The 25975-nt window shown below is 40.4% G+C and overlaps 1 protein-coding gene across 5 annotated transcripts in view; it reads right to left on the bottom strand.

The window, feature by feature from the left end:
• Positions 1–25975, bottom strand: part of LOC117535474 (serine/threonine-protein kinase PAK 3) — a 51650-nt gene that overhangs the window by 23575 nt on the left and 2100 nt on the right. For 3 of the 5 annotated variants that reach the window (XM_034199952.1, XM_034199960.1, XM_034199980.1), the window contains exon 1: positions 7425–7638. The exons of 1 other annotated variant lie outside the window; for it this stretch is intronic. The gene's annotated coding sequence lies outside the window, so the exon portion shown is untranslated. Of the gene's footprint in view, positions 1–7424; positions 7639–21745; positions 21837–21929; positions 21963–25975 lie in introns of those variants that run through there. One more of the 5 variants, XM_034199966.1, reaches the window with a different exon arrangement.

Genomic DNA, 25975 nt, shown 5'->3' with positions numbered 1-25975 from the left:
GAGGGGGCCTCACCTCGCGGAGGGGTCTCACCTCGCGAAGGGGTCTCACATCGCGGAGGGGTCTCACCTCGCGGAGGGGGCCTCACCTCGCAGAGGAGGCCTCACCTCGCGGAGGGGGCCTCACCTCGCGGAGGGGGCCTCACCTCGCGGAGGGGGCCTCACCTCGCGGAGGGAGCTTCACCTCGCGGAGGGAGCCTCACCTCGCGGAGGTGATCAACTGACCCGCAAATGCAGCACACCTATGCGCTTATGCCGCGGCGCAATTAGTGTAGGCGTGGCACAGTTTCGTCGCTGCGGGGCTCCATTAGCACACTCCCCTCCCCCCCGTCAACGCTTGCGACACAGCGGGCCTCAACATATAACTTTGCTTGGGGCCACAAGTTGGCCAGGGGCAGCGCTGGATAAACTCCAGATAATCCAGTCTTATTATAGCTTCAACCGAGATATATATATATATATATATATATATATATATATATATATAATACATTACTGTGCTGTTTCCATGCAAATGTCACTCATACTGAACAGCAATGAAACTGGCTCTGATATAACTAAACTTAATTAGTTTAATTTCAGAAATACAAATCTTATACTTTAGTACTAAATCCTCAACATATAAAAGTTGTTTGAGTTGAGATGTTGTTTGACCCGTAATCAAAGTGAAACATTATTAAATTACTGCAATGCAAATGTGTTTGGGTGCTAAAATGCAACACTTAGTTGACAATCAGCAACTATCATTCATATCATATTCATTTCAATTTGAGATGGTAAGCGTGGTGATATAACTCACATATATTACACAAACATATTACAATGTTCAGTGGTCCTACCACACCATATCTGACTTCCGTTGAACCATCTGCTCACAGGCTATGGGAAAACATGACATATATTCATCACCAAGCAGAAAGAAATATGGAAGTCTACACTCAAATCCCATTTATTCACAACAGCCGACAATCCATCATGACTCTTATTTTACTAGACATCTGCCTTTCCCTAACTTCCCTGCTGAGGATCATTTCATATTTAGTTTGGGTGAACCCGCCCCTTAACTGCTCTCTGATACACACATGCATTTTGTTTACACACACACACACACACGCGCGCGCGCACACACACGTCTTACACCTGTCATGCTAGTTTTTAAATGTCAACATTTCAATATAATCGTTTTTGCAGCTATTTTCTGAGGTAATTTAATTGACTATTTGCACACTTATTTTTTTAACTGAAATGTTGGCAGGGGTAAACAACATTACATTTAAATCATGAAAAACAGCTGAAGAGTCACAGCTGACAAAACTGCTGTGCATCATGCTCTGACAGTTTGAGCTGCTCTCTGGATGTGTTACATACAAAAATAAAGTGATGCAGTTTATTCTGTCAGATGGGAAACTATGAAAATGGACAACCAGTAACGTAAATATGTTTTAAAGAATATGGCCACTCATTCTGTCAAGGAGACAAAAAAGCTATTCAAAAAGTCAATCAAATGATGTTTCTTACTGGTTATATGTTTTGAGACATTATTCCTTCCTGACAGAAAGGCTTTATTTAATTCAATGCCTATTTCTATAACTCTTACTTTATTCTGAAAGGAACTTCCTGATGATAGCTTTTCTATTCTGTCTGTCAGAATGGCTTATTTAAATCCCATTTGAGAGTCCTTCTTTAAATATGAAGTATTAATTAGTAATATTCTACTTTAAATCTTGTATTCCAAATATTGTGCTGCTGTTAGCTCCTGGTGGTTAATGTCACCATTTTAAAAGCTTAAATACCTTTTAATGGCAATTTATCTTTATTAGAAAGTTGCCGTTGTGAAGATTTGCAGTAACACATCATGCATCTTGAACAACAAGGCCACAGAGATGCCCAAAACCTTGTCAGCAATTGAGACAGGCATTGAGGTTTTGGTTCCATTTTAACAAAAACTAAGACAGCCCTGGCTCCTTTGACCCTTATAGATGATTGAGTTACATTAACTGACAATAATGGAAGCATCTAGCACAGGTAAGTCTGCACAACTCCTATTGTTCGCTTTAAGAAACAACATATGTGTGTTCTTTCTTTGCATTAGTGTGGCATGGGTGGGCATGTTGGTGTGCCAGCTGGAGGCAGAGATGGGAGTGATGCCCTCCTGCAAGGCCAGCTGGTGCACCTGCTCTGAGTCACAGCACCCGTTGTAAGGGAACATGGGAAGAGAAAACTGTGGATATCTACATGCTGTCGCTACTGCGCTGATTGCTCAAATGTATGGTGTGTAGGTCAGTTAATATTAATTAAAGTTTAGACATATAAAGTGTAATGTTCTTCTGAGTGTTTCCAATGTGTCTCTATAGTATATCTAACGCCTAACGCACATGATATAGACGAGCTATTGTTTCATTACTAAACAGGCATTTCATTTTGATAACGTTTCCCCTGTCAAATAGCTAGGTTATGACTTTGCATAGACAAACACTGCCACAGGACTCATATTTGTGTGGACAAGTGAATACACCGAGGCATTGTGCTGCCACTCACAGTAGTTGCACCTCCATGCAGCTGGGAAATAAATGTATTTCCTCATTGAGAGGCATGGAAACAGTGTGACTGCTCTTCACTTCAGAGGTGTTATTTGTGACAAATGATTCCCTTCCTCCCAGAGTTACACATCCTGGTTTATGTTCATCATGATAACAACTTTGCCATATTGCATCACCAAAACTGTGCTTGGATTTTTTGTGAATAATATGAGCACAGTTTGTCATTGACAAATCTAAATCTAAATCCAAAACAAGGCTTGCTGTGATTAAACTCCAGTTGAATTAAGTCTCTCTAGATATTATAGCTGGAGCATGTGAAGCTCTCTGGCTGGTCCCATACAGTGTTTGTACTTATACTGACAATAAGTAATGCACTGTTATTTGTATATATATATGTCAGAGGGAGGAGGAAGTCAGGTGGCTGGGTGGATACAAGAACAACACACGTTCACCCAGGGGAATGCTGTTTGTGATCAGTGTGAAACCAGAGTATATTTATTTGTTCTGAGGCAAAGACACATCACAATATTTTCCTTTACCCAACCAAGTTGCTCCCCGTGAAGACAGAAGTTGGTTTGAATAACAGCATACATTTACATATTGCTGGACATTTAAACGATAGCGCCAAAATAAGAGCTTATATCAGTCGCAGTCCCAATTTGAAAACAGCCACCCTTTGAACCAAGTTTAAGGAATCTCCTCAAATCCTCTGTAAACTTCCCACAACATGTTGCATTATCTAGCCTGTTCATCTCCAAACAGTTACCCCTACGCAACTCCCTGCAAACTCTTGACCCAGTGAAACTAGTTAATCTCTTAAACCTCCTCAACCTGTTTCCTCCTCTGCAACCTTTCATCCTTTTCTGCTCCAAGTCTCTCTCCATCTGGAACATCTACACTCATTGCATCATTTTACTGTAAAGTCTTTAACACCACCACCTTCCTTTCCAGGATCTCCAATCCTCACGAGACATTTCTCTGACTTTCTTGATGCCATATGAGCTTGATACGTCAGGGAAAGTGTAAGTTACGAGAGGACTATCTTTGAACTGCACCGAGGGTCACAAACACACACACCAGGGCACACACACAGACTACTAACACACTATTCTAAGTAGCAACAGACATCAAGTAGGGAGATTACGAGGGAGCTGTGTCAATGTGTCAGTGTGTGAGTGTTTCCTCTGTCTCTTTCACTCACCCTCCATCTATCTCTCTAATTTACCCCCCTCCCATTCTTAGACAAAATGGCCAGATGGCTTCCAATCCTACATGCTAATCCACAACACACAGACTGTAGCTCTGACACACCTACCATAAGACTACTGCTCCGCTTTAGACAGCTCTGCCCTTAAACACACACAAACACCCCACATGAGGCCACCGCACATTTATAAACTGTCAACAAAAGTCCTCAACGGTAACTCAGTGCCTCGAACAATAGCAGCATAACTCATGCTGAGTAAGTCCTCAACAGATGGAGGTCTACGTGTACGGGCTGTGGGTCCGACACTATCATATTTCAGGCAGCCCTGTTAGCCGAAATGAGGTTCTGTGTCGACTGCTTTTGTTAGCGGAGGTGAGGTAAGAGAAGCTGTGTGTGTTGGGTTACACCGGCCAGTGGAAAACTAGGGGAAGCCCAGAACTGCACACTAATAGTCAAGGAGCTGGCCAGGCACATATGGAAAGTGATAGGTTTATATAGTTTTAATAAAGTTGTGATTGTACCATCGGATTTTAACGTTGAATAAAGTTGCAGGGCCGTTTTAATATGTGGTGGCAGATTATATGCATGATTAAAGGAATGTATGCAATAACGTTGTTGTATAACAGGATAACGATATTATTAAGTTTACTCAGCTATCTTTCTGCTATTCATTGCTAAAATACAATCAATTGCTTGTTGAATATAAATCGGGAATTAGGCCTATTCAGCCAACAATCTTTATTAAGTATTTTGTTTAAACTAACTTAAAACATCTCTGAATACAATAGTCTTTTGAAAGTTTTCATCACAAAACAAAACATTGTACACAATTCATATATTAACCAGTGTATTATTGGTCACACTGCGCAGACGGTCATATTAACAACACCATTCAAGTAATAATGAAACATCTAGTACATTTATCCAAGTGAGGAAGGCCCTGGTTGGAGGTATTGCACAAAACATCTGGCTTACAAACTAAGCTACAATAAATAATCGATTAAATTAAGTCAAATGTTTAAGCCAATGTTTCCAATCAACAGTACATCATTATTTACAGTGCATACTTTAATAGCAAGGTGGATTTTGGATCTGTTTTATGTGAAGTTTATAACATGACTCTTCACGTTAGTATATGTCATTTGTTAGACGCTTTTATCCAAAGCGACTTACAGACAGACATTCAGTACTGTGGACAATCCCCACAGGAGCAAAAGTGTCTTGCCCAGGGACACAACGACATGCTGACTGCAGTGGGACTCAAACTTGCTATCCCCTGATTCGAAGTCCAGCACACTATCCACTGAGCCATAAGCCTCCTTAAATTTGTAAAGATAATGATGACCAATAGGTGTTCACTATGAAAAAATGTATTAATAAAATAATACCATTAGTTCACTGTAAGTTGATCACCATGGTCAGCAGTGCAAGCGTTTGCAGAAAAACCAAGCTAAGTTTAATAAGCTTCCATTTTGCCTGCATGATTTCTGTTTACACTATATACAGTAAGCTTTAGGGTATTTTTACTTTTATTTGTATTACAACAGAGCGCACACGCACATCAGACCAGACCTGACACATCAGCACCTTCTCACTAGCAACAGCTTATGTCTGTGAGCTTTCTTTGCAAATATAAATTGTTCATGAGTTGCCAGTAACCTACACAGAGACAAAAGCCTGTGTGAATAATTTCACCTGATGGTAAGCAGCTCTACCCAGACCGCTGCCGACAAAAAATACAAAGCTATAAGCTGTCCATCTGCGTATAACAGACCTGTGTAGATGAAGGTGTGATGAATATATAATGCTTGTGGCAAGTGAAGCACAGCGTCTTAGACCTAAAGCGTGGCCAATTACCCAGCAGCGGTTTCACAGATGAGTTGACCAGCAGGACGTATAAACACCTAACACTCTCATATATCATAGCATGAGTGTATGATCGTCTCTGACACTGCGTTACATTACTACTGTAGGCCTGGTGTCTTCTGCAAAGCCCAGTGCATTGCACAAAACATCTTACGCACCGACACATTCCCCAAATATGTTCCCCTAGAAAGGACAGTGTAGATCTTTAAATAATGTAAGTGAACTTAAAAAAACCTAATAGTGATGGTGATAAGGGACACTTTAATATGTCCTTCTAAAAAGATAGCATTCATCAAACAATATATCCCTTTAGGTGGACACAGTGAATCGAGTGCAGTCATGGTGCCTGGACACATTAGAGACGAATGGAGAGGGGCAATACATCTATATCAATATACCAATGTTGAAAGGGAGTAGCACCTTCAGCATCCCATCCCCCAATTCCTCCTATACCTCCATCACTGACATGACTCCCTAACATCCCTCTTTCACACGACAGTCACACAACAGGTCTCCCATCAGGCCCTGCTTCTCCCAAACCGGAGGAGGGCTGCCTCCCTCGGAGCTGAATCTCCCTGAGCTGTGACAGTCTAAAGAGGAGAGGGGATGGGGGACACACACATTCACACCACTGTGTCCTCCATCCTCCTCCTCCACCAGCAGCAGCGATGGCTGTGGAAGAATCCGAGGTAGAATAGCTCAGCTTTCAGAGGACCGGACCCCGCCCCCAATCCGCTCCCCAATGAAGTCAGGTGACCAGATGTTGTATATCTCCCTGTCACTACAGCCGCCATGAAACTGCTACACATCCATGTTAAGGCCGAGAGACAGAGGCACGTCTCTGCTCTCTCTCATTTAAAGACATCAATGGAAATAAAAGCCGTCTCTGGATGAAACACTCCCTAGAAAGGCCATAAGTGAGGCAGTGCAGAGATAACAAAAGAGCATCCATCAGCATATTAAACACCCCCCCCCCCCCCCTCCCCTTTTTCCCGGCATATACAGCTGCGATCCATCCAGTCAGCCTCGGGTCTCCAGGACCCCCCAAAATAGCCCTTGCTGGCTTGGGTTTGTTCACAGTGGGGGGACTGCAGCGTGCGGCAGGGCGTCTCAGACACACAGCCCACTACACGTACACAACACACACACCACACACCACACACACACCACCCACACTGATCCAACACACAACACACACACTACACACACAACACACACACTAACACACACCAATACACACCTACACACACACACACCACACACACCACACCACACCACACACACAACACACACTAACACACCATCACACCAACGCAACACACACAACACCTCACACACACACACCACACACACACACACACACACACACACACACACACACACACACACACACACACAACACACACACACACACACACACACAACACACACACACCCACACACACACACGGCCTGCACAAACGCCACCATTGATTCTCACACCTCCCCATCAATAAGGATGCTATTTGTGAGGCACAAGGGAGTGCATACAGAGATGCTGTGATGCAGAGGGGGGTGTATGATCATACAAACACATCCTCAGCCCATCTGATGCAGGCATCCATTTCCATCTCGCCCTCACGGACAGACTGCTGATGAAACAGCTGCCTTCCTAGCAGGGCAGAATGCAGAGTGGAAGAAGGAGAGGTAGAGAAAAAGGCTACAAAGCACCCCTACATACACAGCTCTCCCCTCCTCTTCCTTTCTCTCCTCTCCTCCCTCCTCTGCCTCCCCCACACCTCATCCCCTATTGCCATACACAGAGAGGGAATTACCTGAAATATGTCTTCACATTCTCTTGCTCAGTGTTCAGCCTTTGAGCCCGGAGCTCTGGTAGGTTCATCGTCAGCCGTACAGTCCTAGTGACAGTTTAAAGGCAGGATTGCCATTCTCTTGTCAGACCAGTTCCTGACCCTAAAAGCAAGCTTGTTCGGCAGGCTGGATGCTTCACTGGCTGCTCACTGTTCCCTAGCCCATGATGTCATCCACCCTGTTTCCCTCATTGGCTGAGAGGCTGAATATTAATGTAGGAAGCGAGTCTGGGGGAGGAGGCAGCCAACGGACAGACAGCTTTGGTTTTCTGTTTAACAGATCAAACCTGCTGAGTGAAAGAGAGGAGGGAGGGAGGGAGCTCCAGAGCTGTTATTTTGCAAGGCATGGCTTTATGTTGGTAACCTTTCAATAATACAGTGTAAAAGCTTTTGCAAAAATGTGATAGTTTTACATTTTAGAGCCCACATGGAAGAATACAGCATAAATGTAAGTATGTTTGTATATAAGTAAGTATAAGTATTACTGTGGGTAATGTCCACAGTAATGACTCTTACATGTCTAATATGTGTAATGTGTAATTGTAAAGCACTTTGAGCACCTGTGAAAGCACTCTAATAAAAAATGTAATGCATTATTATTATTATTATTATGTATTTAACCACGGTAAAAAGAGGATTTTAATTTGTTGTTGAAGGGAAATCCTTTAATTTACAACTATCCTAGTCCTCAAAATAAATTAAAATATATTTATATAATTCGTTTTTTTGTACAGTAAGATTCCCTTAGTAAATATAAGAAACTCAGTGCTTATTATTTATTTCTTGAGATGTTAAAGGTGTAAAAGTATGCCTGTTTTCACCAGAGCACATTGCTATTTTTGATCAGAAGGGTGATATTATGTTTTTCATTTAGTGTAATGCTACATGTTCACCCCTATTTTTGAGACATTTTGATGTTGCCTACTGAATGTATTTCTGAATATTAAGATTTCACTGCCAAACATCAACAGTTTTCGTTTGTCAGAGTCTAAAAGTGACTCTGGGTTTATAAGCAGGCGGACACGACAACCAAAATACCTGCTGCGTTTGCCCTAATTTGCCTATGATGTCATCTTTTTCCTCTGTCTCACCTGTGATTGGCTAACAGGCACAGCATCTGCTCAGTCTCATGGCTAGTGCTTCAAGCCCAAGGTGGAGGTCGATCTGAGGCTCTGTGAATCATGGCTAGTTGTCCTGACAACCCCTCTAATGTCGATTGCATGTCGGAGAGAAATATGGCTGTTCAGTGACAGTGCTCACTCAAATGGAGAACATGACGATAACAAGAGCACAATGACCTTTAAAATAATTTTTTTCCAAATCAGAAGGTGGTTTTGGTGATTTTCTTTTACATAAATTGCAACCATATTTTCTGAAGACCCTAGACAAAATGGAGCTGTAAATAATTAAAATCATAGACTACCTGAATGCACTTACACAGGGTTTGAAACGTGTAGGGTCTTTGCTAATAAACAGATGAGACTTTCCTAGTTTTTAAAATAGGTTACAGAATTAAGAATTAGCCAATGCACAAAGTGACAAGAACCAGTCTTTTTTCCAGCTTTGCAGGCACACAAGTGTTGCAAAAGCGAGACCTGATTAAACCCTGTCAATGTAGCCACAAGAGAAATGCAAATGTATATTCAAAAGAGCAGTGTGGTGCAAACATTTTAAAGCTTGAGAAGGGGTTTTGCTCTGACTCCTGTCAGCAGACTCTAGAGATCAGTGTACACTAATGCAGAGGAAGTGAGGCGCAGTTTACACAGAAAAATGTCAAATTGCTCTTTAATCTGAGGAAACAAAACTAGCATGACCAACCCTTTACTGCAGGATTAATATTGCACTCTTTATATTATCCTTTCAGGAGTTTTTCTTACATTTTTCCCATCAAATTCTCCCACGAGTTAAAGCCAGCATCAGTGACAAATTAATAAATGTTCCATGCTGATGACTTCCTTACTGTGACTGTAATTATGAATAGTCGGACTCACGGGGTGGCTAAAACCAGCAAGATTTTGGCTGATAGGAAATACCCTGCAAAGGTCAGCTGCCCATCACAGCTCTGACACTGAATCACCCTCAACCATGTGATTGACTTATTCAACAGGCCTTGGATTTAAGAGAAACTCGTACAAACACAGAAACACCCAAAATCCAGCAAGAGGAACCCCCGTGAGCTGAAGGTGCTGACCCCCGAGCTCCACGCTGCCACAACAGATCAACTCATGTCTCTTGTTTTCTCAATATCCACATGTATTTGTTTCTTGAACCAAAGTAACCACATCTTTGTGTTTTGGGCCAAATGTGTTCATGCTATATCTACAGAGTGAATGTCATGGTATAATGAGTAATAAAAGGCTGTTATGGTACTGTAATCCTTCTTTTGCTGTGCGTCTCATGTCAGCCTCTTTCTGCTCATCAACAGGGTCAGCATAAACATCATCAACATAAACATGTGACCAAACATCAGTCAATGGTGTGGTATGACCTCTTGGACCCCCCACTTCGGGAGCCCTTCTGACCCAACCAACAACTCAAGCCTCAACTCCTGGGCCCTGGCCAGATTCTGGACTCACTACCCAACAGAGACATAACACACAAACACAGATATATACACACACATATCCACTTCCTTCAATGACTGCACTGATGTCGGCCACAAAGGATGCTTCTTTAAGCTTTCTTTCTACCTTTGTTTTGTAGATTCAAGTTGATTTAACAGGTGGAATTAACCAAGGATTACGCTTTTCACCTGGATTAACGTGTTCAGTTTGCTTCAAGAGATGAGCAAGTGTTTTGTACTCAGACTGGGCAACAAAGGATCAGAAAGGTCACATATTTTCTAGTACCAGCGTGTCCTCTCACAGCCATTTGTGATGGTGTCGTGTCCTTTAGAAGAATTGAACCCCATACCTGTTCCCTCATTGTAAGTCACCTAGTTAAGAATGCTTGAAATGTTTTAATTAAATCAGCACAACAGACATGGTAATATGAAGGTAAAATAAATCTCTCACACAAATGATCCCCCTCTGCTTCTGTCTGGTCTTGTGTCTCAACCCCTATCAGATCCAGCAGCTGCTTATTGACTGATTTTCTCTATTCCACATTCTGCTAAATATGTGACATTTAATCATAAACTTAGCCGAGTAACACTGAAGGCAGATGATTTCCAGGAGCAGTTAGGAGGAGCATGATTTACTAGTTGCTACCCATAGGCTGCTGTCACTGATCAGGTTTATGTAATGAATCCTATAAATATCCTCGGAGGCAAAGCACATCTCCGTGGTGACATTTTGTAATAAGCCTTGTCTGGAAATTACTGATGTTGTGGGGAGAGTGGAGAAAATCTCATTCAAAATGAAATATAACCTACATATATATCCCACATATATCCTGACTAATAATCTAATCAGTAGTCTAACATAATCAGGTTCCTCAAAACCTGTTTTGTAACCTCAGCATATAAGCTTTCTCTGCCTGTAATTATAAGCGTGTTTAAAGACTTGTTTTGTTAATGCAACCCAAAGTAAATTTAAGTCATCCCAAAGAAAGGAGTTTCTATCCAACACACTAACCCCTTTTGAACATTAAAGCATGTCAACATGTCACAGCAGAGGCATAAATACAAATATGAACCTGAAAAATACATTCTGTTTTTGTGAACATGGTAACCCTTTAACCTGCTGACATCAGCCTCTTAGAGTTGTCAATGTGATCAGGTTAGCATTTGGCACAAATGTGTGCACCTCCATTGGTTCCTTTAGTCTTATGAAATGTTCTTCCTTCTGGGGAAAGGAAATATATTGCATTGCTGCTGTGGGATCATTTCGTTTTTCTAATTGTACGATTGTGAAGCTTTGCACTCCGGTTCAATCTACTTTATATCTAATCAAACTTTGGTTTACCAAGGCTCGCCAAAAGTCCAAGAGAAATGTCCTCATTGCTGCCGTGTATGAAGCGGCGTTTCCTGATTATCCTTCCTTATCTTCCAAGAAGAATGTATCATTGTGCAAATTGGAAAACATAATAATGTGAGATGATCTGTTCTTTGGTCTGGAGTCACAGCACTGGTCAATCAGGACTGTATAAACCATATCAAATGATGGTTTAGATGATCATATTATGGCAGAGCTCAGTGTGCCTTGGGAGCAGAGGTAGAGAGAAGCTTCAGAGAGAAACACAAGCCCGCAGGAAACGATGATGTATGAGAGGAGATGAGTGCGTGGGTGAATCCCACTGAACTAAAGTTTGCTTTCAGCTATGGCAATCAATAGAATCTCTCACCTTTCACCTATGTCTGAAAATATATATTGTCGAAACAACTACTGTACAATTTCCTTTCAGTCAATGCCGACATCAGGTAGGACAGCACAGTTTGTTTCTGCTAGTTACAATCGTCCTATAAGCAAGTGTCTTTGTCTGAATTCAAGAATAGAAGACCCTTTTTATCACACTCAAACACTGGTTTACTATGATAAGGCAGGTCTATAGTGTGAATTGATAATGCTATAATACTAATAGATATTTGAAACAATAGTAGCAGTAATATTCTCAAAATTGCAGAACAATCTCTGGTTTATGCTTAACAAGAACTTGATTTAACTGCACACTTAAATCTACTGTTTCATTTTCGTCCACATTAGTTTTTACAATGTTGTGTTTAAGACAATATATTGCACTTATACTCCACTACTATAAAGCATATACACAATGTTATAACATATTGCTTTAAGTGTGCTGATGGTAGTGGATACAACGATAGATGGTTGCCTGCTGTGGGCAGTGTATTAAATGCTCTACATCAGATACCACATCAGATTAACTTCTAAGCCCTGCAGTGGTAACTTGGCATGTAAAAGATAATGGGTCACGCTCATGCACGCCACATACCCTCACAAACAGGAACACTACTTTTTGTGTGTGCGCCGGCACAGCAGAGATTACCCCCAAAGGAACATAATTTAGGTTAGTAGGCCTCTATTCTGATGATTATGGGTAACCTGTTGATAGGTTAGCTACTGTACAAGAGCTCATTAAGTCTATTCAACATTTTAAAGAGTGAGATACAGTCATGTCAGCAGCTGAGCACAGTGATTACGGATTACAGTGCGGTTTAATGTGGTGCACTTAACACCTTGGCTCTTTTGACTAGATTTAAATGTAGGGTGTGTTTCAACATGTTTACTCAAAGAGGATATGATGACAGAGCATTTAATTTAACTCATGCTCCAGTATGTGCTCTGCTAGTGAGGTTAATCAAACAACATGTATCTCTCACAATGTTTATCTACATTTGGAGTGATAATAAACTGATGATGCCAAATCTGTTTTATTTTGAAAACAACTATTTTAATGCTAAACCTAGAAATGAGTTAGCATTTTAGCATTTTCGGGCTCCTTTGGCTCAAAGTTTAAATCTGTTTTTGGTTAAATGCCTGAAACAAGGTCTGTGGTAAGACAAGCGCACTGTATACCCTTCTGGGTTGAAGCATTTAAGCGTTACACAACTAAACGTCATCACGACGAACCTTAGCCACATTTATCTTAGACGTAAAGTCATGCAACTGTCATGTAGTTTGTTTACAGCATTACATTAGCTATTAGCTTCTAGCAATTGGATTTATGCTTCAACTTCTGTAAAAGTGGTGTTAATATGTGGAAATGATCCTGCTGAACAGAACATTCAAGTATCATAAACATGTATTTTCTGCAAAATTGCAAAATCCTAAAGGAAAATCGTTTTTTGTTGAGTGGGCCATGCAATGCATCTTTTACAACGGCCAACAAAATTCCATCATGGCCGCACGATTCTCTTGCTATTGAAAGAAATGATTTAGTCTAAAGTGCAACATTGTAGAAGACACCTGGACAATCCTGCATGCACTACTACTACTCCTTTGTTTGATTTTAAGTCTCATCCAGCTGTTTATATGTTCCCATATAAACATACTATAACCTCTGGATTGTAACACGGTCTGGTAAATCCGTTCTTAAGAGGGATTAGGGGATTTTTAACATTTGTGTGACAGTGAAATCTACAATACACAAATCCATCTTATACTTTAAAGCGGGCAACTGTTTGATATTATAATGTGACACAAACATTAACAAACATGAAAAATGACCTGCATAAAAGCCAACATCTCAGCTTTTACAAATCGGTTTATATTTCTTTTGGACACTGTCAGACGAGTCAGAAAGCATTATTTATGCTTACTGAGTAATGAGTATCTGTCTTGAATGATATAACTTAACAACTCTGGTTCTATATTATTTCAGTGTTAATGCAACATGACAAAACAGGTATATAATTCAGTGCAGCGGCATACAATGACAGTTATTGTCTAATTTGACACAACTTGCAAGGACATTGGCTCTGATGCTGCTGAGAAGATGCTCAGAGATGCACCTGAATATAAAACAGGGGTGGGGGTGTTGAAGCAGCCTCAGGGGGCTAGAGAAAGGTCAGTTACCCTTCAGTTGTTACACAATAGCAACATGAGCACAGCCCAATCAAATGTAGCAGAATTCTCAACACTTTTGTTGTGTTTTTTAGCTCTACCCATTATTGCGTAATCTTAACGATAGAACATTGGGTCATATTAGTTGTTCCATATTATTTTGCCTAATCATTATGTCAATATCGGAGAGGGCTACTTGCACATTTTGCATACTGTTTCACCTCATGGATATTCAGATTATTCTCTTTACCTCTGTGGTAATTTCTCTGTGTAATAATCCCTGTTTATACTCTATCCTCCATCAAGCCTTGTGTCAATATTAATTAGAGCATGACAGGAGCACCTATCCCACAACACAACACAAAAAAGTCCTATCCATAACAACAGTGGTCTCTGTCGAAGCCCCTCCCTCTGACAGCTGCCTCATTGTGTGCTGTGCTTCTGAAGCGGCCTTGTTCCCCTTTGCTTCAACAGTTCAATAACTAATCTCAATGCAGCCAGCAGCATGTAGCTCTGTAAATGAGGAGGGTAGGCCCGATGGAAAGTCATAATCTGCTTGTGGTTGTTGTGTCGGGTAACTGGGAGGTTAGCCTGTCATGTCACATGAGGATTGTGACCAGCAGACCACCCATTAAGCCACACCTGTAGGCTACACTTGCCTGGATTAGTATTTCTCCTACTTTCCCTTTACAAATGTCTCAGGATTGTTATGTCAATAAATGTAATACCCACTTGTTTGTAATTTTATGCCCTGATTTATTTTTATTTTCACCAAAAACGTTCTAGTGGGCTTTCTTTTTAGTTAAAATCCAGACCACGTCTTAGCGAGCACATTATTAACCTATTTTGCTTAATCGAACTTTGAATCTATCCAACATTGATTGATTTTTTCTTTCTGCAGAGTAATTTGCATTGCAATCAAGTTAGTCATATCAAAGGTTATCGCAGCACGTTTGTAATTATTCTTCCCAAGATTGCAAATGACATTCTGATCATGTTACTCCCCCCACCCCACAGTAATGAAATTGAGAAAGGGCAGCCATAGTTAGGTTTCCATCCTTCAGTTCATTCATCCATCTGGCACATCGGAGACACCCAATTATGAGTGAGCTCAGTGGGGATGATGCACATCAACAATCTACTCCCTTTGGTTCAGTGTATGGAGGATATACTGAGGATCTGTGACCTTGACTCCCATGTTTTAGTGCTGAGGTACTTTTGTGATATAGTTTTTTGTGGTGCGCTATTTAATTAAAGTTTGTGTAAAAAGCAATAGTATGTCCTTTCATTATTTTAAGTGTGCATGATGATTTAATTGAATGTGTTTCTATAAAAAACATTTCACACGCCATTTTCCTTTTAGTCATTCCTTTAACTTAGTTATAGTTTGCTATAATAGTATTTAATGCCTAATAACGGTCCAATAGCATCACAATCTGGGTGAGTTTGACTCAAAAATCATAAAATAATACTTTCGACTTAAGCATTAACTTTAATGGTTGTTATACCTATTTTAAATTAAGATCAGATTTTTTATAATATTTAAAAAAAGTAATGTTAGCCTGTTTATTTTCAGGCATTTATGTGGTTGGAGTGTTATCACAGTCTACAGTCTGAAGAGCATGTTGACCTGTCGAGTCATCCCTCAGCGACGGTTACTTACGATGACATCACACATAAAATGTGAACAACACTCACAGCGGAACAAACGGCGGACCCCCCCGATGCTGCTGCACACAGGGCACGCGACGCCCCCCCCCCCCCTCCGTCAGATGTAGGCTAATGAACAGCAGGCTCGTGCTCTTGATGGAGGAGCCTTTGGGCCACAGGAACCATGTGTACTCACCACTTTCTGCTTGGACACACGCAAACAAAAGGACACGTCTGGAGTGCTTGGGGCCCAAACCCCGAGGAAGGGCAGATGGTGCCCGGGATCGAGGACCACACCGCCATTAACATGAGAAAAGAGAGGGGCAGAGGAGGGGGGGACAGGTACCCTCTCTCAAATGTACCCTTCCTCAGAGATTATAAAGGGGGAGAGTCTGTGGCGCTGATTTAGAACCCAATTAGGAGCAAGCTGTCAGCTCAACAGCAGAGAATATCAAATGTGAGGATCCTGTTCGGGGAAAAAAGAGTCCTGTCTACGGTTACATAAAAAAATGCAGTATTTCCTCCAGTTCATTTCTTATTTAGAAAGAAATCCTTTTGCATGTGAAATATTAGTTTCCAGGGGTAACTGACTACATTTTATATTTTATTACAAAATTACACATTTGACAGTTTTTAATCAAAGACATATTGCCATATTTTTCTGCTTCTGTTCTTTAGCAGGATTTATGATTTTTTTGGTGTATATGTCGTATGATGGCTCATTTTTTAATTAAGATTAAATGCCAGCAGGTGGTTAAATCAGTAAAAATGTAATCTGCATACATCTCAAATTTAAGTGGATATACATACTGGGTGTTTCAAAAAAATACATCTGAATCTGGCCATACCAACTTTAGTGAACACTAGAGTAAAAGCAGCAGTAGTGTATTTACACATTTTGGGAATATATGTGTTAGAAAACAAAATGTATTAAGCATCACAACTAATACAAAATATTATCATCAATATTTTTGGACCTGAACTATTTCTCAGTTCCCAGTCATCATGAACCCCTGATGATTTAGAGCAGGGGTGGGGAACCTCCGTCCGCATACGGCCCGCGAGACCATTTGGTACGGCCCTCGAGGTAATTTATGAACACACGCAAAAAAGAAAAAAATTAAAGAAATCTAGACCGCAAAAAAATTAAACAAGCTGGCCAAGGTCAGGGTCCTTGAACACAACACGAGCCTAACGTGTCATCACGTGGTAGGCTATATGTCTCGTCTGACAGGGGTGTAGTGCTGACGGAGAGCACCAGAACGCCGCTCCGCCACTTCCAAACATTGCAGTACCCATAAGGAGCTGTACACATGCCGCAGTTTTTGCGTGGCTGTGTCTTTAGTTGAAAGCCCATTGGCGATCTGTTCATCTGTCATACTGATTATACAGTCAATACCTTCTTTGTTATTAGCATCTGGTTAGCTAGCTATGCTAACGAATATAAGAAGCTTTTTCTATAACCAGTGAGGTAAAGGCACATCTTTATATGATCATTATAGTTATAACAAAATTAGAGAATAAAGTAAACAGGTATAAAATACTATATGACAGTATATGACAGTTCTGTTTCATATGGATGTTGAGAGATGTATCCATAGATATCTTAATGTTGCTCTCAAAGTGCACCAGATTGATGCTTTTAACTTCCCGGGGGAGCATGCCTCCGGACCCCCCGAGAGGAAAAAGGTTCCCCACCCCTGATTTAGAGAAAGCCAAAATTCCAGCCACTAGTATCAATAGAGAAACTGGCTGTTAGTGTTTTCATTTATTTCCACTGGAGGCAACATTTACCTAAAAACATAAACTCTCCTGTTGCTACAGCTGCAGATGGTAGAGCTGGAGTCTCTCTCTGGGAGGAATGAGGCCACTCGGTTGTTTTGACCCATCAGTCATACCAAACACCATGTGAGGACCTCTCATGATCACACAACAACCAAGAGAGAAATCTCATCTATTGCAAAATAAACCAACTTCTTGGGAAAGCTGAGTTGCTTCAGGTTAAACATTTGCAGCACTAAAGTAATGAAATCATAATTATTGCCACCACACAGTGAAAAGTAAAAAGAAACAAATAAAGAGAAAGAGATAAATAAATATACTGTTTAAGGGCAATTCTGTAGAATAATACAGCCTATGGTGTGCAGCATTTTTTTAAGCTCATATTTTGTCTCCCTCTAGTGGTTATTTGGTGGACAACTAGAATATCCAGGAAATTCAGGTGTCAGTACTGGCCGTCGACCACCTTCTGCACAATTTCTCTTTACAGTTGTGTCCCACATTAACGAAGAAGCTTAATTACAAGCTGTGACAGTATTGTCTAACATTGCTCTCAATGTAGCAGTACCTACCAATTAAGCCATATTGAGAAATGTGCCAGGTGTTCATATTTCTGTCTGTCTCTAAACAAAGATCAAAATGGAGGTTAAGTGTTGACTGACTTATGAGACGTGTACTTGTGGCAGTCCCTCAATCTTTGGTACTTGTTGTCACTTTAGCCAAATTATTTAAGATGAAAGTCACATTTCCCAATGAGTTGATAGGGGGGTTATTCAGATCACCTGATGGAGAGTGTGAGGACTGGTTCATCATTAAGAATCGAGAGAGAATATCCCCTGTTGGCCAATCAGAGGGAGATTGCATCTTTTCTTACTGCTCATTAGAAGAAAGGTAGACAACTGCACACCTCAGGCTCATTGGTCCTTTCTTGACTTAGTCCATCTGCCTCGGCCCGCAGCAGATAACTGGATGACCTACCTGCCTGTCAGCCTTCCACCTCGTGCACAAACGTATTATTAGATTGTTTTCGGTTGTGTACTTGCAAATTCTAGCTTACTCAAGCTGGTTTCTCCATTCTTACCTACCCTACCTTTAAGCTAATTATTTTTTTTCAAAAAAAAGTTGTATTCATGACATAACTGAACATGAACTATGAAACATGTCTCGTCTCCAACATATCATGCTTTTTTTCATATATTCATGGCCTCCCCCCTGATGTCCCACTTTACAATAGCCATACATGGGATGTTGGAGTTTTGCAATGTGTTTTATTCTAATAAACTGCCACTAAAGTTATACTGGTCTGGAAATTCGTTTATGTGTTTCCACAGAAAAGTATTCATACCCCTTAACTTTGTTCACATTTTGTTATGTTACAGCCTTATTTCTAAATGGATTAAATTCATTTTTGTTCTCAATATCCCACACACAATACCCCATGATAAAGCGAAAACGTTTTTCAAGAATGTTTTGCAAACGTGTTAAAAATGATTAAATTAGATATCATATGTACATAAGTATTCACACCCTTTGCTTTGACACTGAAAATTGAGCTCAAGTGCATCCCGTTTCCACTGATCATCAATGAAATGTTTCTATTACTTGATTGGAGTCCGCCTCTGGTAAATTAAATTGATTGGACATGACTTAGAAAAGAACACACCTGTCTATATGAGGTCCCACCGTTGACAGTGCATATCAGAGCACAAACCAAGTCATGAGGTCCAAGGAATTGACTGTAGGACAGGATTGTATCAAGGCACAGATCTGGGGAAGGGTAAAGAAAAATGTCTGCAGCATTGAAGGTCCCAACGAGCACAGCAGTCTCCATTATTTGCAAATGGAAGATGTTTGAAACCACCAGGGCTCTTCCTAGAGCTTGCTGCCCAAACCAAACTGAGCATCGGGAGAAGGGCCTTGGTCAGAGAGGTGACCAAGAACCTGATGATCACTCTGATAGAGCTCCAGTGTTCCTCTGTGGAGATGGGAGAACCTTCTAAAAAGGACAACCATCTGTGCAGCACTCCACCAATCAGGCCTTTGTGGTAGAGTGGCCAGAAGGAAGCCAAAGGCACATGAACCCCATGGAGCACCTAGAGTACTCTCAGATCATGAGGAACCAAATTGTCTGGTTTGATGAAACCAAAATGGATCTCTTTGGCCTGAATGCCAAGCATCATGTCTGGAGGAACCCAGGCACCACTCATCACCTGGCCAATACCATCCCTACAGTGAAGCATGGTGGTGGCAGCATCATGCTGTGGGGATGTTTTTCAACGGCAGGAACTGGGAGACTAGTCAGGATCAAGGGAAAGATGAATGCAGCAATGTACAGGGAGATCCTTGATGAAAACCTGCTCCAGAGCGCTCTGGACCTCAGACTGGGGCAAAGGTTCACCTTTCAACAGGACCCTAAGCACACAGCCACGATAACAAAGGAGCGGCTTCAGGACAAGTCTGTGAATGTCCTTGAGTGGCCCAGCCAGAGCCCAGACTTTACCCCGATTGAACGTCTCTGGAGAGATCTGAAAATGGCTGTGCACCGACGCTTCCCATCCAACCTGATGGAGCTTGAGACAATCTGCAAAGAAGAATGGGAGAAACTGCCCAAAGATAGGTGTGCCAAGCTTGTAGCATCATACTCAAGAAGACTTGAGGCTGTAATTGCTGCCAAAGGTGCATCAACAAAGTATTGAGTAAAGGGTGTGAATACTTATGTTTATGTGATATTTGAGTGTTTTATTTTTAAGTCATTTACAAAAATATTTTAAAACTTTTTCCACTTGGTCATTATGGGGTATTGTGTCTCGAATGTTGAGAAAAAAATGAATTGAATCCATTTTGAAATATGGCTGTAACATAACAAAATGTGGAAAAAGTGAAGGGGTATGAAAATACTTTCCGGATGCATTGTAAATGGACACAACATTCCTAGCAAGTGATCATTTGCAGACCTTCAGCAGTTCTCCTCGTACAAACTTAATAAGCCATACTTAGCAAAAAAGGATCAGTAAAGTACCCCATGAATATTTGCTATACATATACCAAAGAATATAGATCCTAGAGTTAAAATATACTGATATATTTTCTCAAAAGAAATGTGATTATTAGCACGGGATCATAGAAGTAGTTTGGACTCCATTGTTGTAAGTAGTAATTCTGCATAAAGCATGAAACATACATGTGTATACAATAGTATTTCTTTGAACCATTAATGATAAAACGCTCCACCAGGAGTTTAACATTCAGAGCACAAATCAGATTCAGACAACAGGCGGGTCAAATATAAGCTCTTAGTCATCTGGGCCCAGGAGTTCAAAACTTTTCATCTCAATCAGATCCGATCAGATTTTGAAATCCCATTTTTTGTGATCCAGGATCAGACAAGTCGGCCAAATGTTGTCCCTGGAGTTCAAAGCAATTCAGGATAGGATCACCCTGATCCAGATTACGATTTTTCAAGATGATAGATCCTGAATATCAGTGCTTTAATCCTACCGATCGCCATCTTGTGGATATGAAAAAGAATACAAGGAAGACAAGAGACCACATTGCAGAGACATCTATTGTCCGCAATTACTTTTGAAAGGTGATGACAGATGATGGGCTTTCTTTTTGTTGAAGATATTTTTAATTTAATCGAAATTACATTTGTGATTGACAATCTTTGTTGTGATACTTTTATGAGCATAAACATTTATGTCATCAACATTTGGTTGAAAACAAAATAGGCCACCACAAACGTGAGCAAAAAATGGAAAAATAAAATGTATTTTCCATGAAGGCTAAAAATTGTGTATTATTTCAGTTAACAAACTTTGCCATCTAATTTAAATTGAAACATATTTTAAAAATAAATTGTACAGTACATTTTGCTCTGGTAATCCACTGGAAATCCACCCCTCTGGTGGGATCAGGATAATCCAGTTTTTTGGGATCAAATTGATCCCAATCCTGTGTTGTCAATTCGAACTACCCGTTTTGAAGATTTGATCCAGATTAAAGCTTGGATTGGATTTCCTGATCTGATCGGATATCAAAGTGATCCTAATCCTGTTTTTTGGTTTTGAACTCCCCAAAATCCAAATCTGATCTGATCAGATAGGGATTAAAAGTTTTGAACTCCTGGGCCCTGGAGAATTGGTTTTGGCTTGAGAAACACTGGCCAATTTGCCTCTTCAAACAAGGACCAATCTGTGTCTTCAATATTGGCCTTTATCAAACACTTTCAACGGCTGCAATGTTGTGGTGATCGACCCCAATTATGTGAAGATGGACGTGTCAAGAGGCGGTCCTGGTACTTTATCAAAATAGCCCATTACTACACAACCAAAACTATTATTTCAGGCTTAGTCCAGACACTGGTCAGGGGAGTAATGATAGAATCGGGCCTACCTTGGAGGTTGGGCCTTGAAGTTGACTTTAAAGATGTCATCCGTCCAAAGAGCCAACAAACGGTTTGTGGATTGTAGCCATGGCTGTCATACTGTGGTAAACAGGGTAACCCATTAGTTTTTTTGCTTTAAATTGGCACATTGCAACACCCAAAATGTGTCAATACTACTGTGTGCAACCTTACCTTATGATCTTTGGGTTTAATCCACAGTCACTCCTCCATATGTGAAGAGAGAAGGCAAGAGTGTGAAAAATATGAAGATTTATTTTCAGATTTAGCCTCCCTTATCAGAGTTCCCGTTAGCCGGTAATTACCGGACTACGACCGGTAAAATATGCTGAAGACCGGCAAATCTAAATCTCTCCGGTCAAAGTGTCCGTTCAAAAATAATTTCCGTTTAGCGCAATACCGCATCAGTTGCGCAACTTGCGCCACTTATGTGACAGACAAAAGAGTATGTGACAGACAAGAATAGTCAATTATAATGTCTATCACTTAATGTGGAGAAAGAGATGTCCTGTATGGGTTGATTGTGCGTTGATCTGTTGGTAATGCCTCGGGGTTCCGGTGAGCATTTGAACAAATGCATAATGCTGCGCTATACTTTGTGGCCTCACCCAGTTGCATAGCGACGCTTATTGTTTAGGTGTCTTTTAATAAGCAGGTAGTCCTATCATTAGCTAGAACTAGCTAGATCTGATCGATATGGACATAAGAGAGATCAGCTGCTGCTGACGAGTCGACACCAGCTCTGCATAATCACCTGCAGCGGTGAGCGGAACAAAACACACACTTCAGGTTAGAATATCACACATAGCTATTTTAATGACCTCTCAAACTACCTAAACTAGTTATAGATACATTTAGTTTTACTGTCGGGTCACTCATTACTGATCCGCGAGCTGCATGATACTGACGGGCTGTCAGGAGAAGGAGAGAGCGCTCCGTTTATTATTCCCGTGTTATTATAAATTAGGCTACTGTACACTTTTGAATAGTTAATCTACTATGATTAGTTTGTTTAATATCGAATCATATCAATTTGTTTTAAAGCACAATAAATAACAAAGAAGACCTTTGACCGGCAGTTTTCTCATTTTGTCCGGAAGATTTAAACTTTAACGGATATGTTGACCGGCGAAAAAATATTCTAACGGGAACTCTGTCCCTTATATAACTGCAAGAGGTTGTGATATTTCTCTTTTTTTATGGTTGCTCTTAAAAAGCACACATCTAATTCTAGGCCTTAATAAATTCTGCACATTGAATCAAATAAAAAATTAAAGTGGACCTATCATGCTATATTTGAAACATATATTGTAGGGCCATACCTATATAAAACATGTCTGTGAAGTTTTTTTTTTCAAAATACCAAACAGATCATGCATTTTAGCCATGCCTCATTTCACTCTATTTGCTCTTTTCCAGCCATGTTTTTGCAAGGGATGATTCTGCTTTTGTGGAAGACTACAGCGCCACTTACAGGCCTGGCATAATTATGTACTACAGCGCCTCCAGCGCTTTCGAGGAGATGGGTCTGGATGCAGACCGCAGGCAGGGGGCGGTTCCTATAAGGGGAGGATCCTATAAGGAGAGGATCCTATAGGGGGCATTTCCTAAAGGTTTATGAGCCACGTGTTTACTTGAGAGTTCCTAGTCACGTCTGTTCTGTCTGTTAATAATAATAATTTATTTGTTGTCGAGAGGGTAATGGCGTAGCTCGTTTTAATCATACTTATGTTTAAGTCCTGCATCCTCCACAACTGCACAGTGCTGTATGTTTTCTTATAAACAGACCAATGCTTAAGTTATGGAACGCTGCGGGGAAAAGGAGTTATGCCTTCCTAACCAGCTCTCTCCTTCCGCTGTCATCGGACACAATGGGCTGATGTCTTTATACTTGAGTAATTTGTGCATACAAATATTGTATTTCTAGGCTTTACATGTTATACAAAATAAACTTTTATACTTCTCTCATATATTTGTCCTTTTTTCAACAGTGCTAACTGCTCTTTGTAGCCCAGGATGCTGATGAAAATCGTATGGTCTGATTCTATTACACTGTTGAAAATTAAATAACCTTGTATTTTAATGTTTCAGATAGCAATGATTTTTAATAGCAATCATTGATGTAAGATTCAGAAAACTGTCTTGCCTGCCACATTTTGAAGGGACACATCATCCGCCTAGAGACAAGTACACAAAAACAGATACAGGTCAAGCTGTTCACTTAAACATTTGTAGGCCTACCGGGCAGATATGTAACTGTGCTAAAGGACAGACTATTACTACTTTAACACAGAATAACAGACAACAGGAGTCAAAGAATAGGCAAACATTTTGCACTGTCATACACGGGAGCGTACCTACAGTCAGCCCTATGTTCCCTCAAAACTATCTTTACCCCTAGCCCCAAGCCTAACCCTAATTAACCCCATAAGGGACACTGATCTGTGTCTCTTGTTTTAACACATTGGAGGCCAGTCTAAGTGAGTGATTGTAATATGCATGTATGTGTTTTAGTCCTACACCATGGGTTCTGAAATCTTCCTTAAAACACTTCCTATTCAGAGCAAACTCTGGTCCTTCTGTATAACTGTATAGCCGATTCTAAAAACGCCTTCTAAATCCTACATAAGTTTTCAGAACAAGAGCATGGAGACACTTGAATCCTACTACTGCTGAATCCCACATCAACTGCTTCATTTATGAGCATCAATGAGTTCCTATAACAATCATTATAGTGTTATAAGCTGATTATAATACATTATAAGTATGATGCATAGCCAGTATTACCGCTTCATTTATTATGCTCTAATTATTCCTTTGAATAAGATGAAGGTTTAAGGGGAATTTGTGTTATGCAATTATCTTATGTGTGTTGATGGAACTTCCTTTCCATATATGCGTTGATGAAAAACACAGCTTTTCTCTCCTCATAAACAATATGTATTTATTAAAGCCATGTGGTGTACGGTACAGTATTTTCCCTTATTTATAGGCTCAACTTATCCAAAGCCAAGTTATTCATCTTACCTCTAGACTATTTGGTCTGGAAAGAGGCATACAATTGAAAAAGATCATTTATCACTGGAGATTATGAGACAGGGTTTAAAATGCTATATATTTTTATCTCACAGAGAAGCACTTCATTATGGTTGGTTGAAGCGTATTATGGATCAATCACCCAACATCAGGGGACTGGAAGCTATTGCCTAAACTATTTCTCAATTGATTCGGAAAAGACCTTGATTTTAACAGGGATTCCTTCTTTCTATCAATGTGTCATTCAAAGATGGGCTAGCTGGCAGAAAGCAGGGGGTGGAACACTAAAGGAGCCGTACAGGAGATGAGGTTGGAAACCAGACCGTTTGGGGATCTAAGTATATAACGGATCTTAGAGGAAATTCATTAATGTATCAACATTGGATTGACTCAGGTATAATTTGCATTAAAGATATGCCATAAGCTTCAGGATAAAAGGAATTGGGTAAGTGAATTATTCATTATTAGAAAGGCAATCCCTAAAAAATGGCTCCTGCTTCTAAATAATAGAAGCAAAACCCAAAGATTACATTGACAATGTACATATGGCTCTGACAGGATGTAATTGTAAAACAATATACAAGCAGACATCATACTGTACATACAGACATACTGGGAAGCTGAGCTTCATAGTCCTGTTCAGTAAAGCAAGCTCACACCCTACATAAGAGAATGGAGACACTTGAGTCCTATTGTTGAATCCCACATCAACTAGTTCATTTATGAGCATTAATGAGTTCTTATAACTATAATTATACAGTGTTATAAGCTGATTATAATACATTATAAGAATGTTCATAATGCATCAGACATTGGGTGCATAGCAAGTATTAGTGTATTCATTTATTATGCTCTGATTCTTCCTTTGAATAAGATTACATTGACAATGTACACATGGTTCTGACAGGATGTAATTGTAAAACAATATAAGCAGACATCATACATACAGACGTACTGGGAAGCTGTGGTTGACAAACAGCAAGTCAAATAATGTATGGCAGCTACAGACAATTTCTCCAGAGGGTCAATTGCCAGAATTCAATTTTAAAATATTACATGACATTCTTCCAAATGTGTAAAACCTGTACAAATGGAAGCTTGTCCCTACTCCTCTACGTATGTGCTGTTTGTTTGGTCACAGAGGAGACAGACCATTATGTTTGTTTCATGTCAATGCTTGGGCA

This window comes from Gymnodraco acuticeps, unplaced genomic scaffold (assembly GCF_902827175.1).
Source record: "Gymnodraco acuticeps unplaced genomic scaffold, fGymAcu1.1, whole genome shotgun sequence".
Classification (NCBI taxonomy): domain Eukaryota; kingdom Metazoa; phylum Chordata; class Actinopteri; order Perciformes; family Bathydraconidae; genus Gymnodraco; species Gymnodraco acuticeps.
This window is presented reverse-complemented; position numbering and strand designations above follow the sequence as displayed.